We start from the raw sequence: 22,552 nt of genomic DNA on the forward strand, positions 1-22,552 counted from the left end.
ACACAGATGACATAGATGTCAGACTTATCAAAATGTTGCAGTCTTCCATAATTGTGCTATTCAATGCTTCTATGAAAAGAAAAAATCCATTCAGTTTTTAGTCTGCATTAACTTATGCCATCAGGGTTACCACCTATGGTATAAATGTCTTGTATTATGAATGATTGGAATGAGACAACTAAGAAACGAAGCTGAAAGCAAGAGATCAGTCTGCTGTCTTAAGAGGTAATTTGATAGCATGTCGCCTTTTTACTATAAATGATCCTAGTGTGAAAGGGTAAGCTAGTCTGTACCCTTTTTGGTTATAAATTTGTTTTCGGTTAAACAGAAAATCCTCTTATTAATGTAACTGCTAGGGCTTATCGACACAAGGAAATAGATCAGCATAGCTTGTCTATACAGGGAAATTGACTGGCTTGTGTATATGGGGAAATTGACCACCATATCTATTCTGGAATAACTCCCCATGTGGACACTCTATGGTGAAATAAAAGTGATTTTATTCCAGATTAATTACTCCCCTTTTGAGTGCCCATATGGAGGAGTTATTTTGGAATAGCTAAATTATAGCCGAACCATTATTCTGGCATAGCTATACCAGTCAGTTCCTCCTGTGTAGATAAGGCCTTAATGGTTTGAGATCTCCAGCAGTTAACAGTTAGTAAAATAAGAGTATTGTCAAATCTGGGATGCTAACGGGCTGTTGAAGAGATGGCAATTGATAATAGCTATATATCCTTCTGCAAATTCATTATTGTTTATTCATCCCTATATTCTGTGATAAGGAATACACACTAAATGCTCTTAGAACTTGCTACAGACTTTCCTAAAATTAAGTTCATGCCTCTTTTGTTTTACTTGACATTAGATAAAAGAGCTTTATAGTGTCTTGCATCTCTGCTCCAGTCAGAGATGTGCCTTTATATCAGGGGAGGGCAAACTATGGCCCGTGGGCTGAATCTGGCCCGTCAGGGCTTTCAATCCGGCCCACGGGATTGCCAGCCCCGTGGCGCAGTGGGGCTAAGGGTAGGTCTACACTTACTTCCTGGTTCGGCGGCAGGCAATCGATCTTCTGGGATCGATCCCGGAAGTGCTCGCCGTCGACGCCGGTACTCCAGCTCGGCGAGAGGAGTACGCAGCATCGACGGGGGAGCCTGCCTGCCGCGTCTGGACCCGTGGTAAGTTCGGACTAAGGTACTTCGAATTCAGCTACGTTATTAACGTAGCTGAATTTGCGTACCTTAGTTCGAAGTGGGGGGTTAGTGTGGACCAGGCCTAAGACAGGTTCCCTGCCTGCCCTGGCCCCGTGCTGCTCCCAGAAGCAGGCCACACCACGTCCCTGCAGCCCGTGGGGAGCGGGTGAGAGGCAGAGGTCTCTGTGCGCTGCCCTCGCCTGCAGGCACCGCCCCTCACAGCTCTCATTGGCCAGGAACGAGCAACCACGGCCAATGAGAGCTTTGGGGGTGGTACCCACAGATGAGGGCAGCACGCGGCGGAACCGCCTGCCCCACTTCACGCCCAGGAGCCACTGCCGGACATGCTGGCCACTTCCAGGAGCGGCACGGGGCCAGGGCAGGCAGGGAGCCTGCCTTAGCCCCACTGCACACTGCTGCCACTCCGGAGCCGCTTGACGTAAGCAGTGCCGGGCTGGAGCCTGCACCCTGAACTCCTCCTGAACCCCAACCCCCTGCCCTGAGCCCCCTAACTCCCTGCCTTGAGCCTCCTGCTGCACCCCAACCTCCTGCTCTGAGCTCCCTCCTGCACTCCACACACACTGTGCTGAGCTCCCAACCCCCTGTCACACCCTGCACCCCTCCTGCACCCCACCCTCCTGCCCTGAGCCCCCTTCTGCACCCCAACCCTTTGCCCTGAGCCCCTTCCTGCACACCACACCCCCTCCCACACCCTGCACTCTCTCCCACACTCCAACCCCTTGCCCCAGCCCTACATTCATGGCCCTGCATACAATTTCCCCACCCAGATGTGGCCCTCAGGCCAAAAAGTTTGCCCACCTGTGCTTTATATAGTACTTCAATGAAGTGCCCTTGTGATATCTAATTTCTCTGGGAATTTTATACAACATAACATGTTGAACCTTTTTATGGTGCATTTCTGTAATACTAAGGAAACCAGAACTATGCACCAAGTTTGGCCCCACTCCTCATTTATATGTCTAATCATGTATTGTGAATTTCCCCATTTTCCTTTCAGTACCTCTGTTTATCCTTTGTGGGATTTTTGATTACTGCTATACACTAACTTGTAGATTTCATTGTATCAAACACTGCACTAAGGTGAGCTGTATTCAACACAAAGCAAAGTGGTGCAATATGAGGTGTAAATTTAAGAGTAACTAACCATAGGATCCGTGCTGGGTTCTCCATCACTGACAATTTTTAAGTGAAGACTGGATGTTTATGTATAAGAGATGCTGCAAATATTATTGTGGGGAAGTTCTATGGTCTGTGTTATACAGGAAGTCAGACTAGATGATCAGCGTGGTCCCTTGGAATCTATGAACCTGCAAGCTCAATCCTGCAAGGTGCTGAGCACTGTGGCCCTTATCTAGCAATCTACTTAAGTACATGCTTAATTTTAAGCATTTGAGTAGCCCCATTGAAGTCATGTGCTTAAAGTTAGGCATGTACTTAGATTGCTAGATATGGGCCACAGTGCTCAGCACCTTTCAGGATCAAGCCCTATGTGCTTGACTACATTCACAGTATGAACTTAAACCAGGGAAGTTTGTTACCTGTGCCAGCTGTTCACCACAAAGTTTTCTGGTTTGATCACAGCTGGCATATTGCTCGTGTATGGCTGTGTGATGGCCCTTAGTTACATTTCTTTCTGCGTGGCTAGATGGGGGAATAAATGGAATATTTTTGGTTTGTTCACTTCACTGACAAATGGAATAAAAGTTCAATTAACATTTCATGTTGTTGTTTTTCCCTTCTTCGTTTTTCTCCTGTGCTCCAGGTTTTTAGAAAACAGCCTCATTATATTCAGCCCTTGAGTCTTTATTCACGTTGCTTTGTGCACATTTTCTTGCATCTTGTTGGACGTATGTTTTTTTGGTTTTGCTGCAAGTTGTTTGAGAAAATTAAATACTAAAGAATCAACAATTCATCCCCAAAAGCCTTTTAGAAGGTTGGCCTTGTCAAAATTGAAGCCTTTGTTAGATAAAGGAACAACATGTATACCATATGAAACCGTTGTTTATTAAAAAAAAAACCAAAATGATTAGTAGTAGCACAACAAAGTAGACAGACAAATTCTCAGAGACCTTAATATACCACAAGATTTTTCACTGCACTCTTTAATGAAATAAGGTAATATATTTTCATTTGCTCTTGAAAATATAGTTTGTCTTTTTATTAGTTTTACAAGATTTGCATGAAGAAAACAAGCCAATAATGCTTTGGCCCCGTTAATGATTCACATGTTTATGATATATAAATGTTTTGTCCCTGCGGATTAGGATTGTAATAAATTATATGAGTTTTATGGATAAACGGTGCCCTCTCTTGATTGATGAGCGTGGAAGGAATATGTCTGAAATGCATGTAGGCAGAAAGTATTCTCTAATTATTATTATTTGTATTACAGTAGCATCTCGAGGCCTGAATGGAGATCAGGGCCCTGTTGTGTTAAGTGAGAGAGAGCCATCCAGAGAGCTTACAATCTAAATAGACAAGGGTGGGAGGGGGAACAGAGAGATCAAGTGACTTACCCAAGATCACATAGCAGGTCAGGGCAGTGCTGGGAATAGATTCCAGGCCCTCTACCTCCCAGTCTTGTGTCCCACCCACTAGTCTACACTGCCTCTTATTAGGGGGTAGCCGTGTTAGTCTGTATCCACAGAAACAACAAGGAGTCCGGTGACTCCTTAAAGACTAACAGATTTATTTGCGCATAAACTTTCGTGGGTAAAAAACCCACTTCTTCAGATGCATAGAGTGAAAATTACAGATGCAGGCATTATATACTGACACATGAAAAGAAAGGAGTTACCTCACAAATGGAGAACCAGTGTTGACAGGGCCAATTCGATCAGGGTGGATATAGTCCACTCCTAATAATAGATGAGGAGGTGTCAATTCCAGGAGAGGCAAAGCTGCTTTTGTAATGAGCCAACCACTCCCAGTCCCTATTCAAGCCCAAATTAATGGTGTTAAATTTGCAAATGAATTTTAGTTCTGCTGTTTCTCTTTGAAGTCTGTTTCTGAAGGTTTTTTTGTTCAAGTATAGCTACTTTTAAATGTGTTATAATGTATCTTTAACTATTTCTTAAGTACCAACATGGATGGTGTCCAAACATGGATGACCTCAAAGAGGGGCATGTCCCATCTGTCCTGGGTCCAAGAATAACAACACAAACCTTTTAAATAGGCAAACTTGCAAGGTTAGGCCTTTGGTTAGCAAGTTTTATAACAGCTTTGTCATCTTTCATATCTGTGAAGAACACTGTTCCAATCAGAATTTAATATTAAGATAACGAGGCAAGAAGAAATTGGTCCAAGAGATAGGTTTGGCTAAGATTTTGGTTACTCTGTACATGCAGTGAGTTCAGCCTGGCATTCCCAGTTGTCATTCAGGCAAAAATGTGTATGGAAATATTCAGGAAGGATAGTGGGCCTATAAACTCTGACAGCCAAGTTTGTAGATATAGTGATCTCTGTCAAAGATGCTTAAATTTCTTGGTGAGCTGTTTTAACAATGAGAAAATAAAAATTGTGTTCTACCAACTTCTAAGTTTATGGCATAAAATCTATCTTGAGCATGTTGTGTTCTTGTTCTTGTGGGAGCTTATTTTTTATTCACTCAAGCTAGGGTTTGGGGTTTGGGTTTTTTTTGTTTTTTTGGACCAAGAAGAAGTCAATTATATTGTTGTGCAATCCGCTGCAGACAACAAAACATTGCCAACTGAACATCTCATTAGTATTCCTACACATGAGAAGCAGGTCAGAGAGTCTGAGTTGGAGGGTCCCACTTATATTACAATGAGCCTGCGGTTAAGAGCCATCCAAATATTAGCGGAGAGGGAAGAGAAGTATCCAATGTGGTGAGAAACACTGGCACTGTTGTATGTACATGAATTATTTCACAATCCCAATATCACGTGAATCTTCAGCCCACTCACTGTGCATATGTGCCAGACTAGACCTTATTGACATCCATCAACATTCCAATCAGTTGCGTCATTCGCCCACAAACGCCAAGAAGGGCATGAGTCTTCAAACTAAGAATTTATTAAAGAAGAAAGGGGAAAAAAGGACCCGAAGGCTGAGTTATATGTAACTCAAAGAGAGAATTTTTCAAACAGAAAAGAAAAGAGTTTATAGTAGACATCCGGTTCAGCCTTAAGTGTAATAAAACGTTGTCCTTCTCTGGTACCTTGCAAAATCTTTCCAAATAGTCATTAATCTAACAACAATCATTTAAGCACTTGGTAAATGCTGTAATTCTATTTACATGATATAGGTGTAATCTAATGCTAGGGGAGGGTGGACTTTTAAGGTCCCTCCTCTGAAACAGTTAGGGCACTAACCTAAGCCTTGGGTGAGACAGATTCAATTCCCTTCTCTGCCAGATTTCCTATGTGACCTTGGGCAACACATTTATCCTTTCTGTGGCTCAGTTCTCCATCTGAAAAATGGAGATATCAGTAGTGTCCTACCTCATGGGGGTATTGTGAGGATAAAGATTGTGAGACACTCAAATACTATAGTAATGGGATTACTCATGTGAATAAATACCCTCCACCCTTCTATCGTAGGTATCTGTAGATTGATCTAATATCCTTTTTTCAGTGTTGTGTGATGTTGTAGCTATGTGTTTCCCATTGCAATTCATCAAAGTAACACAACATATGTAGGTGAATATATAGGAGAAAATGTCAGTTTGGGGGTCTGGCTTTGGTTGAATTTTCATTGCAAACTTCATCTTTTAAGATATGGAATTATTTTGTCCCCGAATTAGACTCTGTAATTCATACATACAGTAGGTTATGTAGCTTGCTAATGGAAATAAATTGTCCTTCTATAATTTGTTTATACTATATGCGCTGCAAATATATTGACTCATTACATTTTGTATTTTCAAGAACAGTATGGATATGTTCAGACGCTGCTGTTATTTCTTTCCTCATTGTTTAAAACCTCATTGTCTACTTTTCTGAGAATTCATTTGTATTAGAAATTACATTTTCGTGCGAACTCTTGGCAGATAATAATTACCACTTAAACTGTCAGCTAAAATATGCCAAAGCTATGGCTCCCATATCTACTCTCCACATTCTTTTATTGTCCACTAAAGCAAATTAATTATACTGTGGTTCTTTTGCAAGTCATCAGGAGGCAACTGAAATGGATGGAAACCAAAGGGAAGAGGTTAAAATAAAAGTTTCCACTAATTTGTTAAATTTTCATTTTTCTTTTCTCTATGGTTTTGCCATAAATTAAATGCCTTTTATTGGTTTGTGCTCCCACTGGAGTCAATACAGATTTCCCCATTGACTTATGGGGAGAAGAGAGAGGTCAGTGCTGAGTGTTTAGAAAATCCCAACCTGCTGTTTTACACGTTTTTGAATGGGGTTAGATTTGCAATACCACCTTGGAGATTTCGACACCCAAATCCCATTAATTTCTAGTGGGAATTGGGTGCTCACATCCTGCAAATGACTGAAAATCTCAGCCTCGATTTACTGGTCTGAGGGTTCATGTAGAAACTTAAGTGGCACACCGGCCTTGTATTGGTCTTCTGCACAGGGGTGATTACAGCTAGAATGCTCATAAAAAGTGCCAAACGGATCACCATGGAGAATGAAGTCCTCTCTTAGGGCTAGATCCAAAACCCATGGAAAACATTTGGGAGCCTTTTCTATTATCTTCAATGGGCTTTGGATCAGGGCCTTTACCTACCCACAGAAGAAGTGTAGTGTTGGCAGTGCACACTTCACCCACACACTTCCCAGCTGAGCTTTAGCTGAAGACACTTATCTTTAGGGGTACGAAGAAAATGCAGTGTCCATGTCCCGTTCAACCCTGGTCCTCTCTGATGAGCCATTGACATTACCAATTAGTACATGTTGCAACAGCAGCTTTGTGGTCTCATGGCTAAATATCATGTATGAACTTGACCAGCACCATTAACTCTTTGCTGAAGAACTATCAATTAGTAGTGACGTTTGGGCACCACCAACTGGCTCTGGTTTTGAAGCAGGACTGATGGAGAGGTGACATTCTCACTAACCCATTGCCAATAATCTGAACCACACATTTCCCAGTCCCAGTAGGAAACACAGACATGAGCAGCTGCATCACCTGCTACCGGTTGGGTTGTACAGTCCAAGTGATGACACTTCAAAAAGCGTGGGGAAATGGACATCATTTCACTGAGCCACCTGTACGGTATAGTTATTTTTAGTGGTATAGTTAGGCAGGTTTGGGGATTTAAAGCAAGGAAGTGAAGCATGAAGTGCAATATACACTTTTTAGTTCCTAACCTGGCAACGTTCCAGTGAGGTTCAGGAACAATATAACTTGAGCTGCTCAAAATACTTCAAAATTTGAAATCTTGATGGACAAAAAAATGGAGATTTTTTTTTTTTTGCAACATTGTCACTTATTTCTCCATTTTCAGGCAACTGTGGAGGATGTAAGAACAACATTAAAATTCAAAATGTTGATGAACTTTTTTCATTCAAATTTCAGTATAAAAAAGGAGCAAAAACAATGACTATTTCCTAACATTTTCTCCTTATTTTTCAACTAGCTTCTAAAAGTAGCACTGGAATCTAGATGTTCTGTTTTCTGACTTTTCTGATATAGATGAGTTACCATAATAACTGTGCAGCAACAGTTTGTTTGGAAGTAGCTGTAAGTCTATACTGAAGGGCATCTGTTTGAAGTGAGGAGACAAGTGAAAAGGAGGAAACCTGAAGTTCAGAAAAGCTCATGGCTACATGACATACAGTAAATCCAAAACCTGCAATGAAGGGGTTAAAGGAAGGTCTGATTCCAATCTGAACCAGCAGCAAAACACACAAGTGCAAATTGAAAGATGTAAATCTGATCTCACAAGTCTAGACATAACCAGGCAGCTACTTTTAGCGATAGTTCTATATTGATTTTTTGGATTTAGTTTTATTTAATAAACAGACTATTCCACCCCACTTCATCTCTAATTCTGATTTTATTTAATATAATCCCACATTGTATATCCATTTTGCCTTTGGGGGCAGGGAACAACATAATGGGCTTCAGCAAGCAGTTTCCTGTACGTTTTTAGGAGGATGTTATGAAAATTAGAATTGCATCTTTGACCCCATTTCATCTCCAGGCATCTGGCTTGCAATGTTCCATTTGGTGACATTTCTTTCTTCCAATATGACTTTGATAAACACTTTCTGTAGGCTGCTCGCCCTTTCCATTTCAAAGCATTAGGGTTATTTACTACAGGCCTGCAAACTTTCCTATTATTTTCCACTGGCCTTTGTACCAAATAAGTTAGAAACCAGCACCAGTTTTGTAGCAGATTGATTATGTGGCTGCTGATGGCTGCTTCTTTTGGTAGTTTTGAATTTCAGTTCAGAGTAAGAAGGCCTGTGCAAGTCCTATAAAATTATATCTTTTTTGCCTTTATTTTCCTCTTGCACATGATGCTTTTATTAAGGTGATATAGTATTTTTATTTGCCGTGAAATCTTAGTTCCACAAAACTAATTTGGTTCAGATGGCAATACCTGACATATGAATTTTTAAGAACTTTGATGACCTACAGAATAACCAAAATTCTTTTAATGCACCTTTAGCCAAAGAGACATATTTTATACTCTGTAATATCTACTATATAATAATTTTGTATTACAGCAACACTCAACTGAGATCAGGGCCCCATTGTGCCAGGCATGAAACGTACACACAGTAAGAGAGAGTCCCTGCCCTGAAGAGCTTACAGTCTCAATAGAAAAGACAGACAAAGAGTGGAGGGAAGAGGAAATCACAACCCTGGGAGATCTGACCATTTCAATTAGCCTCATTTTACAGGTGGAGAACTGAGGCACAGGGACATTAAGTGACTTGCCCAAGGTCACCCAGGAAGTCAATGGCAGCCCAGGGAACTCTTTCCGGTGCCCTCGCCATAAGCAAAAGACACCGACCCCCTTCGCTGATTCCAGAACCCACACTCCAGCCCAAGCAGGAACATCAGTGCTGCTATTTTTAGCCCCATAGTGCAAGCCCGAGTCAGTTGACCCGGGCTCTGAGACTCATTGATACAGCTTTTTTCTTTCTTTGCAATGTAGCTGTACCCTGAGTGAGGCCAGCGAGATGAGCCTGTGATGGGAATGTGGAATCGCACAAGGTGGGCGAGGCCTATAGCAAAGTTGTTGTTAGTTGTTTTAATATAATTTTGTCTCCATGAAAAATAGACACCAGCAGTGATAGAAACTGCAGCCCTATAAAGGTTACCATTTCCAAGTCAACTTTTGCTAGTGGTCACCACAGAGTGGAATATGATAATTTCCCTATCTCAAATATCTCGATGCTGGTAAATGTTGACTTTGGAATGATGCCTCAGGCATTATTTATCTCTAAGCTACTTACAAGTTCCCTCATATTACTCTGCTACTCGCTCTACTTTTGATTCTGGTCTGAGGGAACAGCAGAGAATGAGGTGAAGTAATTCAGGATCTGTTTTTCAGCCATGTTGAGCTTCCATGGGCCCTATCAGTCTCCATTGGACATGCAGATGCTTAGCATCTCTGAAAATAACGCCCTCTGCCTCACTCTACAAATAGATACAAGTACTGGGTAGATTGCCCTGTAAATCAGTGACCATTTATGTTGCATGCATGGAGAACCTCTTAACAGGTTTGTGATGAGTTACACAAAAGCCTTGAAGAAAATAGACCCAGTATCTGTCCTAGTAATGATTTTAAAACAAAACATTAAAGAGTTGGGTTGTGCTCTTTCCATTGTGTGTAAATTAATATGTCTTTATGCAAGTCTGGTTAATTGCATGCAAGTTTTAGCTGGGCTGTGTCAGGGTTTCAAATGTGAATATAACAGAGCTGAAAAAATGACCAACTTCAAGGGTATATACAATACCAGTAGTTTTCCCCAAAGAAGGCACCCTTATCTATCCATAGAGGCACTTATAAGACTCCCATTCCCATAGTACACTCCATCCCTGCATAACAAATTTCCAGTGCAAAAAGGAGGAATGTTTATAAATTGGGTGCATGATCACTTTACCCCCAGAGTGGGTACCTGGGGAGACAGTTGCATAGGTGTTTTTGAATAAGAGCAGAAGTGTGAAGAGCTGATTATTGTTTGCTGCTTTAGTGGATTGTAGTAGCACATTTGTAGGGGTAGCTGCTGCCAGGAATAGGTAGGCAGCCAGTCCTAGCTGAAAATGGCAGGGTTATATATTTTTCATTGTCTGTTTTGGTGCCGATAAAATTAAATCTGACATCAGCGACGTTGTGGCTTAAAAGTCTCTCACCCGTTCATGCTTCCAGAAAGGACTGGTTTAGAACAAACGAAAATGGTAAGCGATCGCCTTTAAAGGCTGGGAAACGGACACTAACACCCCGTGTAACTGAACCCTGGCTAATTGAAATGGTCAGATCTCCCAGAGTTGTGCTTTCCCCTTCCCTCCACTCAGGGTTCACTTGATGTGAAAAGCTTCCACTCCATTTCCCTGAGGTAGCTCTAGAGGCTGGCTGAAGAGATTAACCAGCCCATACCTCTTCACTGTTCTCTGGGTTCCCCAAATGACACCATGGTATCCCCACCCTGCTGCTACCAGCGGTGGGGAGCTGGGAATGCAGAGCATGCTGCTTTGCTGGCCTAGGGTAAAATTCATGAGTCTCAATATTGGGAAGAGGCAATCAGCAGGCCTTTAAATTTTTCCCATGACTAGGGGACCGGAGTATAGATTTCAAAGTTTGCTGGGTCAGCCCCATCATTATCTGAAGGTTTTGGTTGTTCCATAACCAGGATTTATAACTACTGGGTTTATAACATCATGCTGTTCACAGAAAATACTTGTCAAAAGTCCAGTCTCTCCCAGGACCTATTGCTGCTGCATTTGTTTGGAAGGGGAAGGTGTCTCTGACCTACTGGCTGGGTGTGCAAAGCCCTGAAGGTGACCTACGTGTATCTAAAAATAGAATCCAGATCTCTGTCCATTCCCTTTCTCACAAGGCCGTCTTGGCTGACCAACATCAGCCCAGTAGAGGGCTCATTAAAACTATTCATGCCGTAGTAATGAGGGAATACCCTGAATCAGGCAGTCTGTCTGGTTACACTAATCCAAAGAAACAGGGCAAATATTGTTCTTGTGAAATGGGGCCAATATGTAAGCTTTGTTATGTCCTCTGCCATTTATTAGCTGCTAACTTGAGATCAGTCAGTTCATCCCATATAACAGCTTTACTGAAATTTCAATAGCATCATTTCGCAGCACGAACCAGGCATTTATTATATTTTGAAGAAAATTAAATGTTTCATAATTTGTGGGAAACTTAACTTTTATTATTCCCCTGACATGCTTTATGGCAAAAATTATAATTAGATTATTTGAAGATCCATGTACAAATTTTTAAAAGTTAACATTTCGCAATAGGATTTCAGTTCAAATGTTTCTCTATGGTTACATTAACGCTAGTTCTGTTTCAAAGTTAAAAAATAAATTGCCTTCATACTAATTTATTGGATAATAAAAAAGTCGCCAATAAATAGAGCCAGATCCTTAGCTTGTGTAAATGTGGTGCAGCGTCATTGAAACAAAATGGAACTATGCCACTTCACACCAGCTGAGGCTCTGACCCGCTAAGTATAAAAATGAAAATGACAAGGAAACAAAATAGAAACAGTTTGATATTAATGAAAATGTGCACAAGCTCTTTCACCATTTCCTATGGCTCTTTAACCGAAAGAAAAACTGCTTCTTTATTCAGTCCCATAGCAAGATAGTACAGAATGAATGAAACGTCACCAAAGAAATAACACATTGTAACTAAACCTGGGCACGTACCCCAAATATTTATTCCTCAAATATTGGTTTGGATTTCATTTACATTGTATTTGTGCTTCTTTTTTATTTTTTGTTTGTTTCCTGTAAATATTCTAGTGAATGAACTTACTGAAAGAAATGTTTGCAGAAACAGCACGATTACTAAAAGACGGAGCTGGTAAAAAAAATATGGAAAGCATTCATAATTTTTTTCCACAATCATTTTCTTTTTCTTGTTTTGAAATTCAAAAATTTATTTTTTTTAATTTAATTGACATGTAAAACTGAAAAATTTCAACTGCTTCTACTGGAAACTATTTGCAGAAAGGGAATTTTTAATTCATAGGTATGAGGGTTAGAATCACATTTCTGGTGTGAAAAGTTATCCTTACTCATCTCATGAGGAAACAGAAATGTACCATGTGAAATATGGCTCTAGTCAAAGCAGCTCCAATTTTGAATATGAAAAGCTCTTACTCAAGCTGCAATCTGAGAATCATCTGCAGAAATTATATATGATCATTTTGAATAAAGAATAAATTCAAGAAAATTCTGATCTCACAGCAATTTGCATGGTGACAGGTGGCATTTTTCAAGTAATTAATTATGCATTGTTCTACCAGCTCCAATCATGATTAATTTTAAATGAACATTGCTGCCGAGCAGAATAGGTTTGCTTTATGTTCAGGTGACTAACAGTACCACAGCTGTATGGTACTGGGCTTGGTTCAGTTACCTTCGAAGTTAATGGGAGTTTTTCCATTGACTTCAGTGGGCATTGGATTGAGCCCTTAGTGAGGGTCTGGAGAGATGGATGGGCCCTTCTGTGTGCTTGGGAGACATGCCCCTTTTATTGGGTAAGCTGCTGGACACTTAGAGAGCCCCTGAACAAAATGGTTTCAGGGCATGATAAGGATCCAAGGACAGCTCTGAACAGGCAGGAGAGCCCAGCCAATAGAAGTTAATGTGCACCAGGAGATGTAACTATGACTGTTTCAGTTTTATTGCATCACAGAGTGGGACGGCCCCTTCAAGGGAGTTGGGCATAGCCTCACCCATGACTAACTAGCTGCCCTCTGGGCAGTGAGATAAAAGACCAACCCGCAGCTCCATCAAGAGAGCTGCAGAGAGGCAGGAGACTGTGGATCAGGAAAAGAGCCTGGAATGGGTCTTGCCACACCAGCTAGATGAATGACCTCTGTAAGCTGAAGCCCAAGCCCTGTGAGACAGAGACCTTAGGAGGGCCAGGCAGCAGGACCAGGTTTACCTGGTTTTATTCATGTTGAAATGTGTTTATGTTTGAATGATAAACACATCCCTGGGAAAAGGGAAGGAAATAGTATTACTGAGGGACGATTCATTGCTGAAGATGGCTGGTGAGTTGGCCTGCTGAGTGGGGAAACTGAGGCAGAGACATGCTCTGATGCTGGGGTTGGGGAGACCAAATGATATATTGCAACACACTTCTGTTCAGCTTCCCAGGCAAGTGCCTCTGTTCCTGAATAGTCTTCCCAACTCTCCTTTCTTTTCAGAGTATGCCACGAGCTATACAATATAACCTTAGATCTGTTTAGTCAAGATTAATGTTACAGACAGAATCATTTAGGAGACAGTTCACACAGACTGTCTGGGCACTAGCTTTAAAATAAATGAAATCTGTAGAGCAAGTTCCTTGTATAAAATGGTTTTGGTCTATGTTAGGGATCAGCATATATGGAATCAAAGTGAAATCCTATATGGGACTAGAAAGGCGGTGGTCTTTATACCAGGGTGGTCTTAAACTGGGCTTTAATGTATGTACAATATACAAACATTTTTGACAGACCATTAACACCTATAATCTTGTAAATATTTGCAATTTTCTAGATCATAAATATAGCTACATAAGCAGTTCTTTCAGGACATCATTTATACTCCATTAAAGGTTAATTTACAAGTTAGTGCCTTATAGAAAGAAGATATGTGTACTTTTATGTTAACTTTCTGTAAAGGGAGACTGGTGTCTCTGACAGCAATTTGTAATTCTCCTGTGGCGCTCCCAGTGGCACCATTCAAAGCACTATGTGAATTCTTTTCATCAGCTCATGTTCACAGCAAACTTAATCTTCTGTTTTGAGGGGGAGGGGAGGAGAAAAAGATCTTAGGTCTTCAGTCTGCCTTCCCAAGCATCCAACTGTTTGTTTAAACAGTCTCCCCTGACACACATGCTCATTCGTCACAGTGCTCAGATACCTGCTGCTGAATCTTAACCCAACTTAACCAACGGAGTTTGATATTGCTAGACTTCCAGACCTTTCAGAGGGGGAGAGAGGTAAACAGTGGAGGATTGACCCTATAGGCCATGACTTTATTCACTGTAATGGTGTTTGTGTTTTGTAAAGATCAAAGGTGCACAGAACAAAAATTGCTCAGTTGTAGACCCAGGCTGGGACGTTCAAAGGAGCCTAAGGGAATTAGATGCCCAGCTCTAGATTTGGCCATCTAACTTAAAAATCCCCACCTCCGGGCTTAGAGAAGAATCTGGACAGAGTGGGGAATAACCACAAAGCTGTAAAAGAGCAGAGTGTAAAATTCAACTGTTTTGCAGCTTAAATATTTTTTTCTTTGTTGGGATTGTGTAGTTAAAGAAATTAGTGGTTTAAGAAGCTGCAGGTAACCACAGGTCGGCAGAGGAAAACGAGATCTGTCAATAATGCACATGCTGCATTGTGTATTGTTGAGATAAAACACTTGCACTTTCCCAAGCTGTCTACTCAACAGGGGCATGACATAAGTTCATGCAGCCTTACTCATTAAATCAAGCACCACAATTCTTCTCTAGCAAGAGGGGTGGAGAGTTCTTTATATTTCTTACCAAACGTATTGCAGTAATATAGCGCTGGCATTCATGCCTCTGTAGAGCATTTGGGCAGTATTTCCTCTAGTTTCAGGAGCTTTTGTATGTGAACTGCAAAACGTTCTAAGGGTCTGTTTGGGGTTCACTCAAACTTTCTCTGAGCTAGCTCTATATGCTACTGATGACAATTGTTCCTCTTTCAAACAGAACCTAGGCAGCTTTTCCAGGGCACCCATTGTGCCCATACTTTCCAACGTTAATCAACACACACCTTTCTTTCCCACCCCAACCTTTGAATATCCATGAGGCTCAAAGGAAGAAGCTGCCCTCTGCAGGCCTACACTTAATGTAACTTATTTCAAACTTAGGGCCTATCATTCCAATTAAATTCAGCTGAAAGACTCCCATTGAGTGTAGTTGGACTTGCATCTGGCCCTAAGCTAGGCAGGGGGATCCCAGTGTGCCAGTCACAAAGCTTTAAGTCTCAGGGCTAGCAGTACATGTGGTTGGAAAACACTGCTTTAGGCACCAACACCAGAGACATGTTCTTTAACTGCCAAGGTGAGGAAAATCGATGTTGATGCCCAAAGAGCTACTGCTAGGTGCTAGGAGGTTGCTCATTTAATGCCAGGTGTTCCAGGGCAGTGGAACCTTGGCAGAGAGTGGGAGAGAGACATATTAAAATGACATCTGTAGAGGACAGCCCTGAGCTTATGAGGGGGCACATATAAAGGTCTCCTGCATTCAGCGGGGTGCTGGATTTGTATTGAGTCACCATAAGTAGTGGCTGTAATTTTTATTTAAATAACACCATAAATATTGCTCTTTGGGGGTGGGAGGAATGTATCTTGGGGAGGAGGGAACAAAACAACCAAAGGTGGTACTGAAGAAAGGCCCATTTATGTCTATCACACTGGAGAAATTGTTAAGGAACAAGTTTTGCCTTATGTACCAACGTTCAGCAGCAGAACTGCCAAGGTCAGGGAGCACTTCGTATATCTGCCGTGTTTGTGTCTGAATAGAATTTGGTTTCATAGAGCAGAGTTCATACTCTGGGCATCCAAAGTTCTTCACAAGCACATTCTGGTCCCAGGCCTGCTTGTGGGCCTGTAGCTTAGGGTTGCACTCTTGTGTGCTCTGTAATGGGACCAGATTCAGCAAGCAGGTGAGGAGTTCCATTGACGCCAATGAGACTATGTCAGGCTCCGATTCAACAAAGCATGTGAGCACGTACCTAACTTTAAGCACATGACTAGTCGCATAGGGTTCAGTGGAGTCACCTAGATTCTTAAAGGTGTACAGGAACTCCTGTGCTTTGCTTCATGGGAGCCATAGTCATTCCTTGTTTGTCAGATGCCCGGATATTTTAGTAGGAGCCAGCCAAGCAGTGGGAAATGGCTAAAATGGAGGAGCATTGTGGGATGCTACCTGATGGAGAAGGAGGCAAGTTGGTGATTGGTGACTGCCATGGGAGGAAGAGCGAAGACCTTTGTATATGACATTTCCCTCCTTCCCTGGGGTCGGAGATGGGAGTGACAAATACAATGAACCTTGTAACCTGAGCGCAACTGAGATGTAAACCGCCGAGACAGGATCAATGGGAAGTCCCACAGGGACATTTTTGCAGTCAGCTGAAATGATTTAGGGGTCTTTTCTGCCTTTCTCCTTTGGAGCCTCTGTGCCCACATTTTTAGCAGGAATTGTGAAACATTCTATTCAATGTTTATATTTGCCTACATGCCAGGAATAAGGGTCTGCAGCAATGCCAGTCTCTGGGCAACCTGACAAGCACAGCTGGCCTGTAGTAGGCTGCCTGATTGGCTACATTGCCTGACTGGTGGGAAGAATCAGCACATCAGCTCTTAAACTCAGCAGCAGCAGCAGTTCAGTGGCTGCTCAAAGCATTTTCCTACAGCTGTGATTGCCCCCAGTGCCTGCTTGTTCCTAGCCCTGCTCCCACCTTGTTCTAGTCCTGCTCCTGCCTTGGTCCCAGCCTTGCCTCACTCCAGGTAACCTGGCTCTGACCCTCAGCTCCAAGTCCTGACTTCTGGCCTCTGCCTCAAGCTCTGATCCTGGGCTCCTATTCCTGGCTGCTAACTCCTGCACGAGGCCTGACTCTCCCATGTCCTGGTGTCTGACACTGGCCTGTTAATTAGTATGTTGTTGGGGGTCCTATTTTGAATCCTTACCTTCACTCTTGTAGGAAATATTTGATATGATCCCATAAGAAATTAATAGCTCTGGGCAGAATTAACCTTAAATTAGAGCTGGTCAGAAAATGACCCTTTTTTCCCCAGTTAAAATTTTTTTTGACAGGCAGCCAGTATTTTAAAGTTTTCATCAGTGTTTTTCTTTGAAAATTTTAGAGTTTTCATCGGAAACTCAAACCTACAAAAGCCAAACATTCTATCAGTTTTTAGCAACTGAAACTGCGTTTTAGTTTAAAGCTGAAAATTTGGTGGGGAGTGGGTTGCAAAAATGTGTTTTGTTTAAAAGCCATGTTATGGGAAAACAAATATATTCAGATGAGGGGAGAAATTTGAAAAGCAAAAGATTTTATTCCTGAAGACACAAAATATCTGTGTGTCTAAGCAATTTGTTTTCCTGGCTACCTTAGGTGGAAAGGACCTTAAGGCAGGGGGCTTGTCATCTTACATGTTTGTAAACTAACATGCAAACCAAGGGCTACACTGTAAGAAACTTCAGTTTGCCCCGAGTATGGTGCAGTGCATTCTAGTATTGGGTGACAATTTTGACCAAAAACTGTCCATAGAAAAATTCCCAACCAGTTCTAGTGCAGAGCAGGAGCAGCCTAGAGCAGTGTTTCTCAATGACGGGTCCCTGAGATCTCCCTGACCCAGTTTAGGAAGGCAGCAAGCCAGTCCCTGGTATCAAAAAGGTTGATTTTGGCCTAAAGAACTAAGTGTGACTCCAGGCTGGTCTTCACTACGGGGAGAGCGACGCTGTGGCAGAGTGCTCACCAGTCGACCCTGGAACTCAACCTCTCCGAGAAGATTAAGGTAAGTTGACCTGAGAGCATCTCCCATTGACGCAGGGCAGTGAAGACACCGCGTAAGTCGACCTAAGCTACGTCAACTCCAGCTCCAGTTATTCACGTAGCTGGAGTAGCGTAACTTAGGTCGACGTAGCCCCATAGTGAAGACAAACTCTCAGAGTCCTGATTCCTTCCTTGACTCCCTCTTGTTCTTGGCTTGAAATAAGTTATATCACTCTCTTTTTCAGAGAGTAGTTTTCTCCCTAATGAGCATCTGGCCAGCTATTCTGGCTGGTGAAGAAGTGTAAAGGGCAATCAGTAATTCCAGGAGGGTCTAATTCTCCCTGTCTCATACCACAAGAACAAGGGGACTTGACAATGGCTAGGGGGCTAGTGTGCTGAGACCACAGCCTATAGTAGTGACCAGTATTGTCTCATTGTTTCCTTGTGCTTCCCCGTCAGTCATTCTGTATCCATCTGTTGCCTTATTCTTAGATTGGAAGCCCCCTGGAGCAGGGACTGTCCTTTTGTTCTGTTTTGTACAGCACCTAGGACCGTGGGCTTCTTGTCCGTGACTGGGACTTCTAGTTGCTACAATAACACAAAGAATAAATAATAACCATAAATTCCGTGAAACTGAAAGGTGGCCAATTCAGAGCTCATACAAGGAAACACTTTTTCACACAATGAGTAATCAGACTGTGGAACTCCTTTCCACAGGAAGTTGTTGAGGCCAAGAACTCAGCAGTAGTCAAGGAAGGAATGGGCATTTTTGTGGATAACACATTTTGGGAGGAATAACTTCACATTTCAGGGTCTAAACTAGTCTTTGACTGCTAAGGAGCAGCACGTGACCTTCATGAGGGGCAAATTATCCCACATCTGCCTGTTACTGGGTTTTTTGCACCTTCTTCTGAAGCATTTAGAAGTGGGCACCATTGGAGACCAGATAGTGGACCAGATGGACCATAGGTCTGATCCAGTATGGCTGTTCCTATGTCACTCCCACTCCCCTCTTCCCTTTGCCCTTTCCCTGCCCACTCACTCTCAGTGAGCAGCAAATAGCCCCTGCTCTGTTCCTCTAGGCCACAGTCACTATCTGGGCAGGGCCTTTTTCCCTCTGACTTTCCTCTATGGCTGAGTGAGGGTGGTCACAATGTATTCTTAAGGACCTGCTCCTACAAAAAATGTATGCAACAACAAGATTAGTCATGTGCATAAAGTTAAGCATGTGCCTAACCGCTTGTGGGATCAGGGCCTACATTGTACAGACATTAAATAAATATTACAGGAACATTGCTGAATGACAGTACATATATTGCGGGGGTCAGCAACGTTTGGCACGCGGCTCGCCAGGGTAAGCACCCTGGCGGGCCGGGCCAGTTTGTTTACCTGCTGACGCGGCAGGTTCGGCCGATCGCGGCCCCCACTCGCCACGGTTCGCCGTCCCGGGCCAATGGGGGCGGCGAGAAGCGGCGCGGGTGAGGGATGTGCTGGCCGCGGCTTCCCGCTGCCCCTATTGGCCCAGGACGGCGAACCACGGCCAGTGGGGGCTGCGATCGGCCGAACCTGCCGCGTGAGCAGGTAAATAAACTGGCCTGGCCCGCCAGGGTGCTTACCCTGGCGAGCCGCGTGCCAAATGTTGCCAACGCCTGATATATTGCCCTATTCACTTCAGTGGAATTAGTTCAAATTTACACCAGTTCAGAAGTTAGGCTGTCTCCTCTGCCCCAGTTTAGTCTACCAGGGTGTAATTACACACACACCAAAGTGCTGCATTGTAACTCTCCCATGTGGACTCTGCAGACATGAACTAAAAGGTTCCTGTTTTGCATTTATGTAGTTCTGTTTGACTTTGACAACCTAAATGTGAAGTAGGAACCTTTTAGTTCTCGCTCGCTGTGTCTACACAGGGTAGTTACAGTGCAGCACTCTGGTGCTCATTGTAATTCACACCCCTGTAGTCTGAGCTGCAGGACAGCGTAGACAAGCCCTTAGTCTAATGCCGTTGTGTGATCCCATGGGCTATTACATCCACTAATTTGGTTAGTAGAATGATATTTGACTCCTTGGATTCCACAATAACGTTAAAAATGTTAGCCCTCTTTGTAGAATATTACGATTTATTTTAAAGGAATCCAGAACAATATAGATTCAGAATCAATTCTCTGATGTTTAATTTCCTTGCATGGAAATCAGCTCAAGTAAATTAAAGAAAATTGAAAGGGGGTATTTGTCAATAATTAAATTCATGCTTTAAAAAGTCGAACAAATATGCTTAAAATTGTATGAAAGCTTGTTTTCTTATGTAAATCAGTGCTTTGTGAAGGTACTTTCAATTACCTAACTCATAGACTCATAGACTTTAAGGTCAGAAGGGACCATTATGGTCATCTAGTCTGACCTCCCGCATGATGCAGGCCACAAAAGCTGACCCCCCCCCACTTTCCCTTAACTCAGCTGTTGAAGTCTCCAGATCGTGATTTAAAGACTTCAAGTCGCAGAGAATCCTCCAGCTTGCGACCCCTGCCCTATGCTGCGGAGGAAGGCGAAAAACCTCCAGGGCCTCTGCCAATCTACCCTGGAGGAAAATTCCTTCCCGACCCCAAATATGGCGATCAGTAGAACCCCGAGCATACAGGCAAGATTCTCCAGCCAGACCCTCATTTTACCAGCGATGGCACGTTATTGCCTAATTGACTAAAATCACTTATCCCATCAAACCATTCCCTCCATAAACTTATCTAGCCTAATCTTGAAGCCAGAGAGGTCTTTCGCCCCCACCATTTCCCTCGGAAGGCTGTTCCAAAATTTCACCCCTCTGACGGTTAGAAACCTTCGTCTAATTTCAAGCCTAAACTTCCCCACGGCCAGTTTATATCCATTTGTTCTCGTGTCCACATTAGTACTGAGCTGAAATAATTCCTCTCCCTCCCTGGTATTTATCCCTTTGATATATTTAAAGAGAGCAATCATATCCCCCCTCAGCCTTCTTTTGGTTAGGCTAAACAAACCGAGCTCCTCGAGTCTCCTTTCATAGGAAAGATTTTCCATTCCTCGGATCATCCTAGTGGCCCTTCTCTGTACCCGTTCCAGTTTGAGTTAATCCTTTTTAAACATGGGAGACCAGAACTGCACACAGTACTCCAAATGAGGTCTCACCAGCGCCTTGTATAACGGAAGCAGCACTTCCTTGTCCCTACTAGAAATACCTCGCATAATGCATCCCAAGACCGCATTAGCGTTTTTCACAGCCACGTCACATTGCCGACTCATAGTCATCCTGCGATCAACCAGGACTCCGAGGTCCTTCTCCTCCTCCGTCACTTCCAACCAATGCGTCCCCAGCTTATAACTAAAATTCTTGTTAGTCATCCCTAAATGCATAACCTTACACTTCTCACTATTAAATCTCATCCTATTATTATTACTCCAATTTACAAGGTCATCCAAGTCTCCCTGCAAAATATCCCGATCCTTCTCCGAATTGGCAATACCTCCCAACTTTGTGTCATCCGCAAACTTTATCAGCCCACTCCTACATTCGGTTCCGAGGTCAGTAATAAATAGATTAAATAAAATCGGACCCAAAACCGAACCTTGAGGAACCCCACTGGTGACCTCTCTCCAACCTGACAGTTCACCTTTCAGTACGACCCGCTGCAGTCTCCCCTTTAACCAGTTCTTTATCCACCTCTGGATTTTCATATTGATCCCCATCTTTTCCAATTTAACCAATAATTCCTCATGCGGTACCGTATCAAACGCTTTACTAAAATCGAGGTATATTAGATCCACCGCATTTCCTTTATCTAGAAGGTCTGTTACTTTCTCAAAGAAGGAGATCAGGTTGGTTTGCACGATCTGCCTTTCGTAAACTCATGTTGTAATTTGTCCCAATTGCCATTCACCTCAAGGTCCTTAACTACTTTCTCCTTCAAAATTTTTTCCAAGACCTTGCATACTACAGAAGTTAAACTAACAGGCCTGTAGTTACCCGGGTCACTTTTTTCCCCCTTCTTGAAAATAGGAACCACATTAGCTATTTTCCAGTCCAACGGAAAATAACCTTTGAAGTAGTAGCACACCAAACAGTTAGACATTGAAGAGGCTTTCCAGCGGGTTACATTAGGATGCTATTAAATTGTACCTCTCCTTTCCACTGATTTTTACCTACTTCAATGTGCATGTGGATCTTACGTCTTTCTTTTATGTAAAGGATGGAGAACGGGTTTACTGTATGTGATGCCTTTCCCGTGCGGTGAGGGTTGGGGGGAAGGAATTGATCTAGCTTTGAATACTTTACACTTTGTTGTTGTGCAGATGTTTATAATAAAATAGAACTGTACAAGGGTTTGCTGGGGCTCGACCCTCTCCGGGGCGGTGGCGAGCCACACCGGCTCACTACACACTGGTGCTTGGGTACTTCGTCCGGCTGCAGGGTCTCCCTCGGCAGCCCTTGCGGTCCTGGAAGACACAGTAAGCCCGACCCTGGCTCAGGGCGGGGCATCAATGCTACGTCAGGGGCTCAGGCCCTCGGTCAGGGCTGAGCAACCAGCAGGAGTATTTAGCCCAGGCCCTAGGTCAGGGCGGGGCAACAAACGCTGAGTCAGAAGCTCAGACCCTCATTCAGGGCTGAGCAACAATAGTACAAAGTATTAAGTCCAGGCCCTAGGTCAGGGCGGGACAACAAACGCTGAG

The sequence above is a fragment of the Emys orbicularis genome, chromosome 13 (assembly GCF_028017835.1).
Source record: "Emys orbicularis isolate rEmyOrb1 chromosome 13, rEmyOrb1.hap1, whole genome shotgun sequence".
NCBI lineage: Eukaryota > Metazoa > Chordata > Testudines > Emydidae > Emys > Emys orbicularis.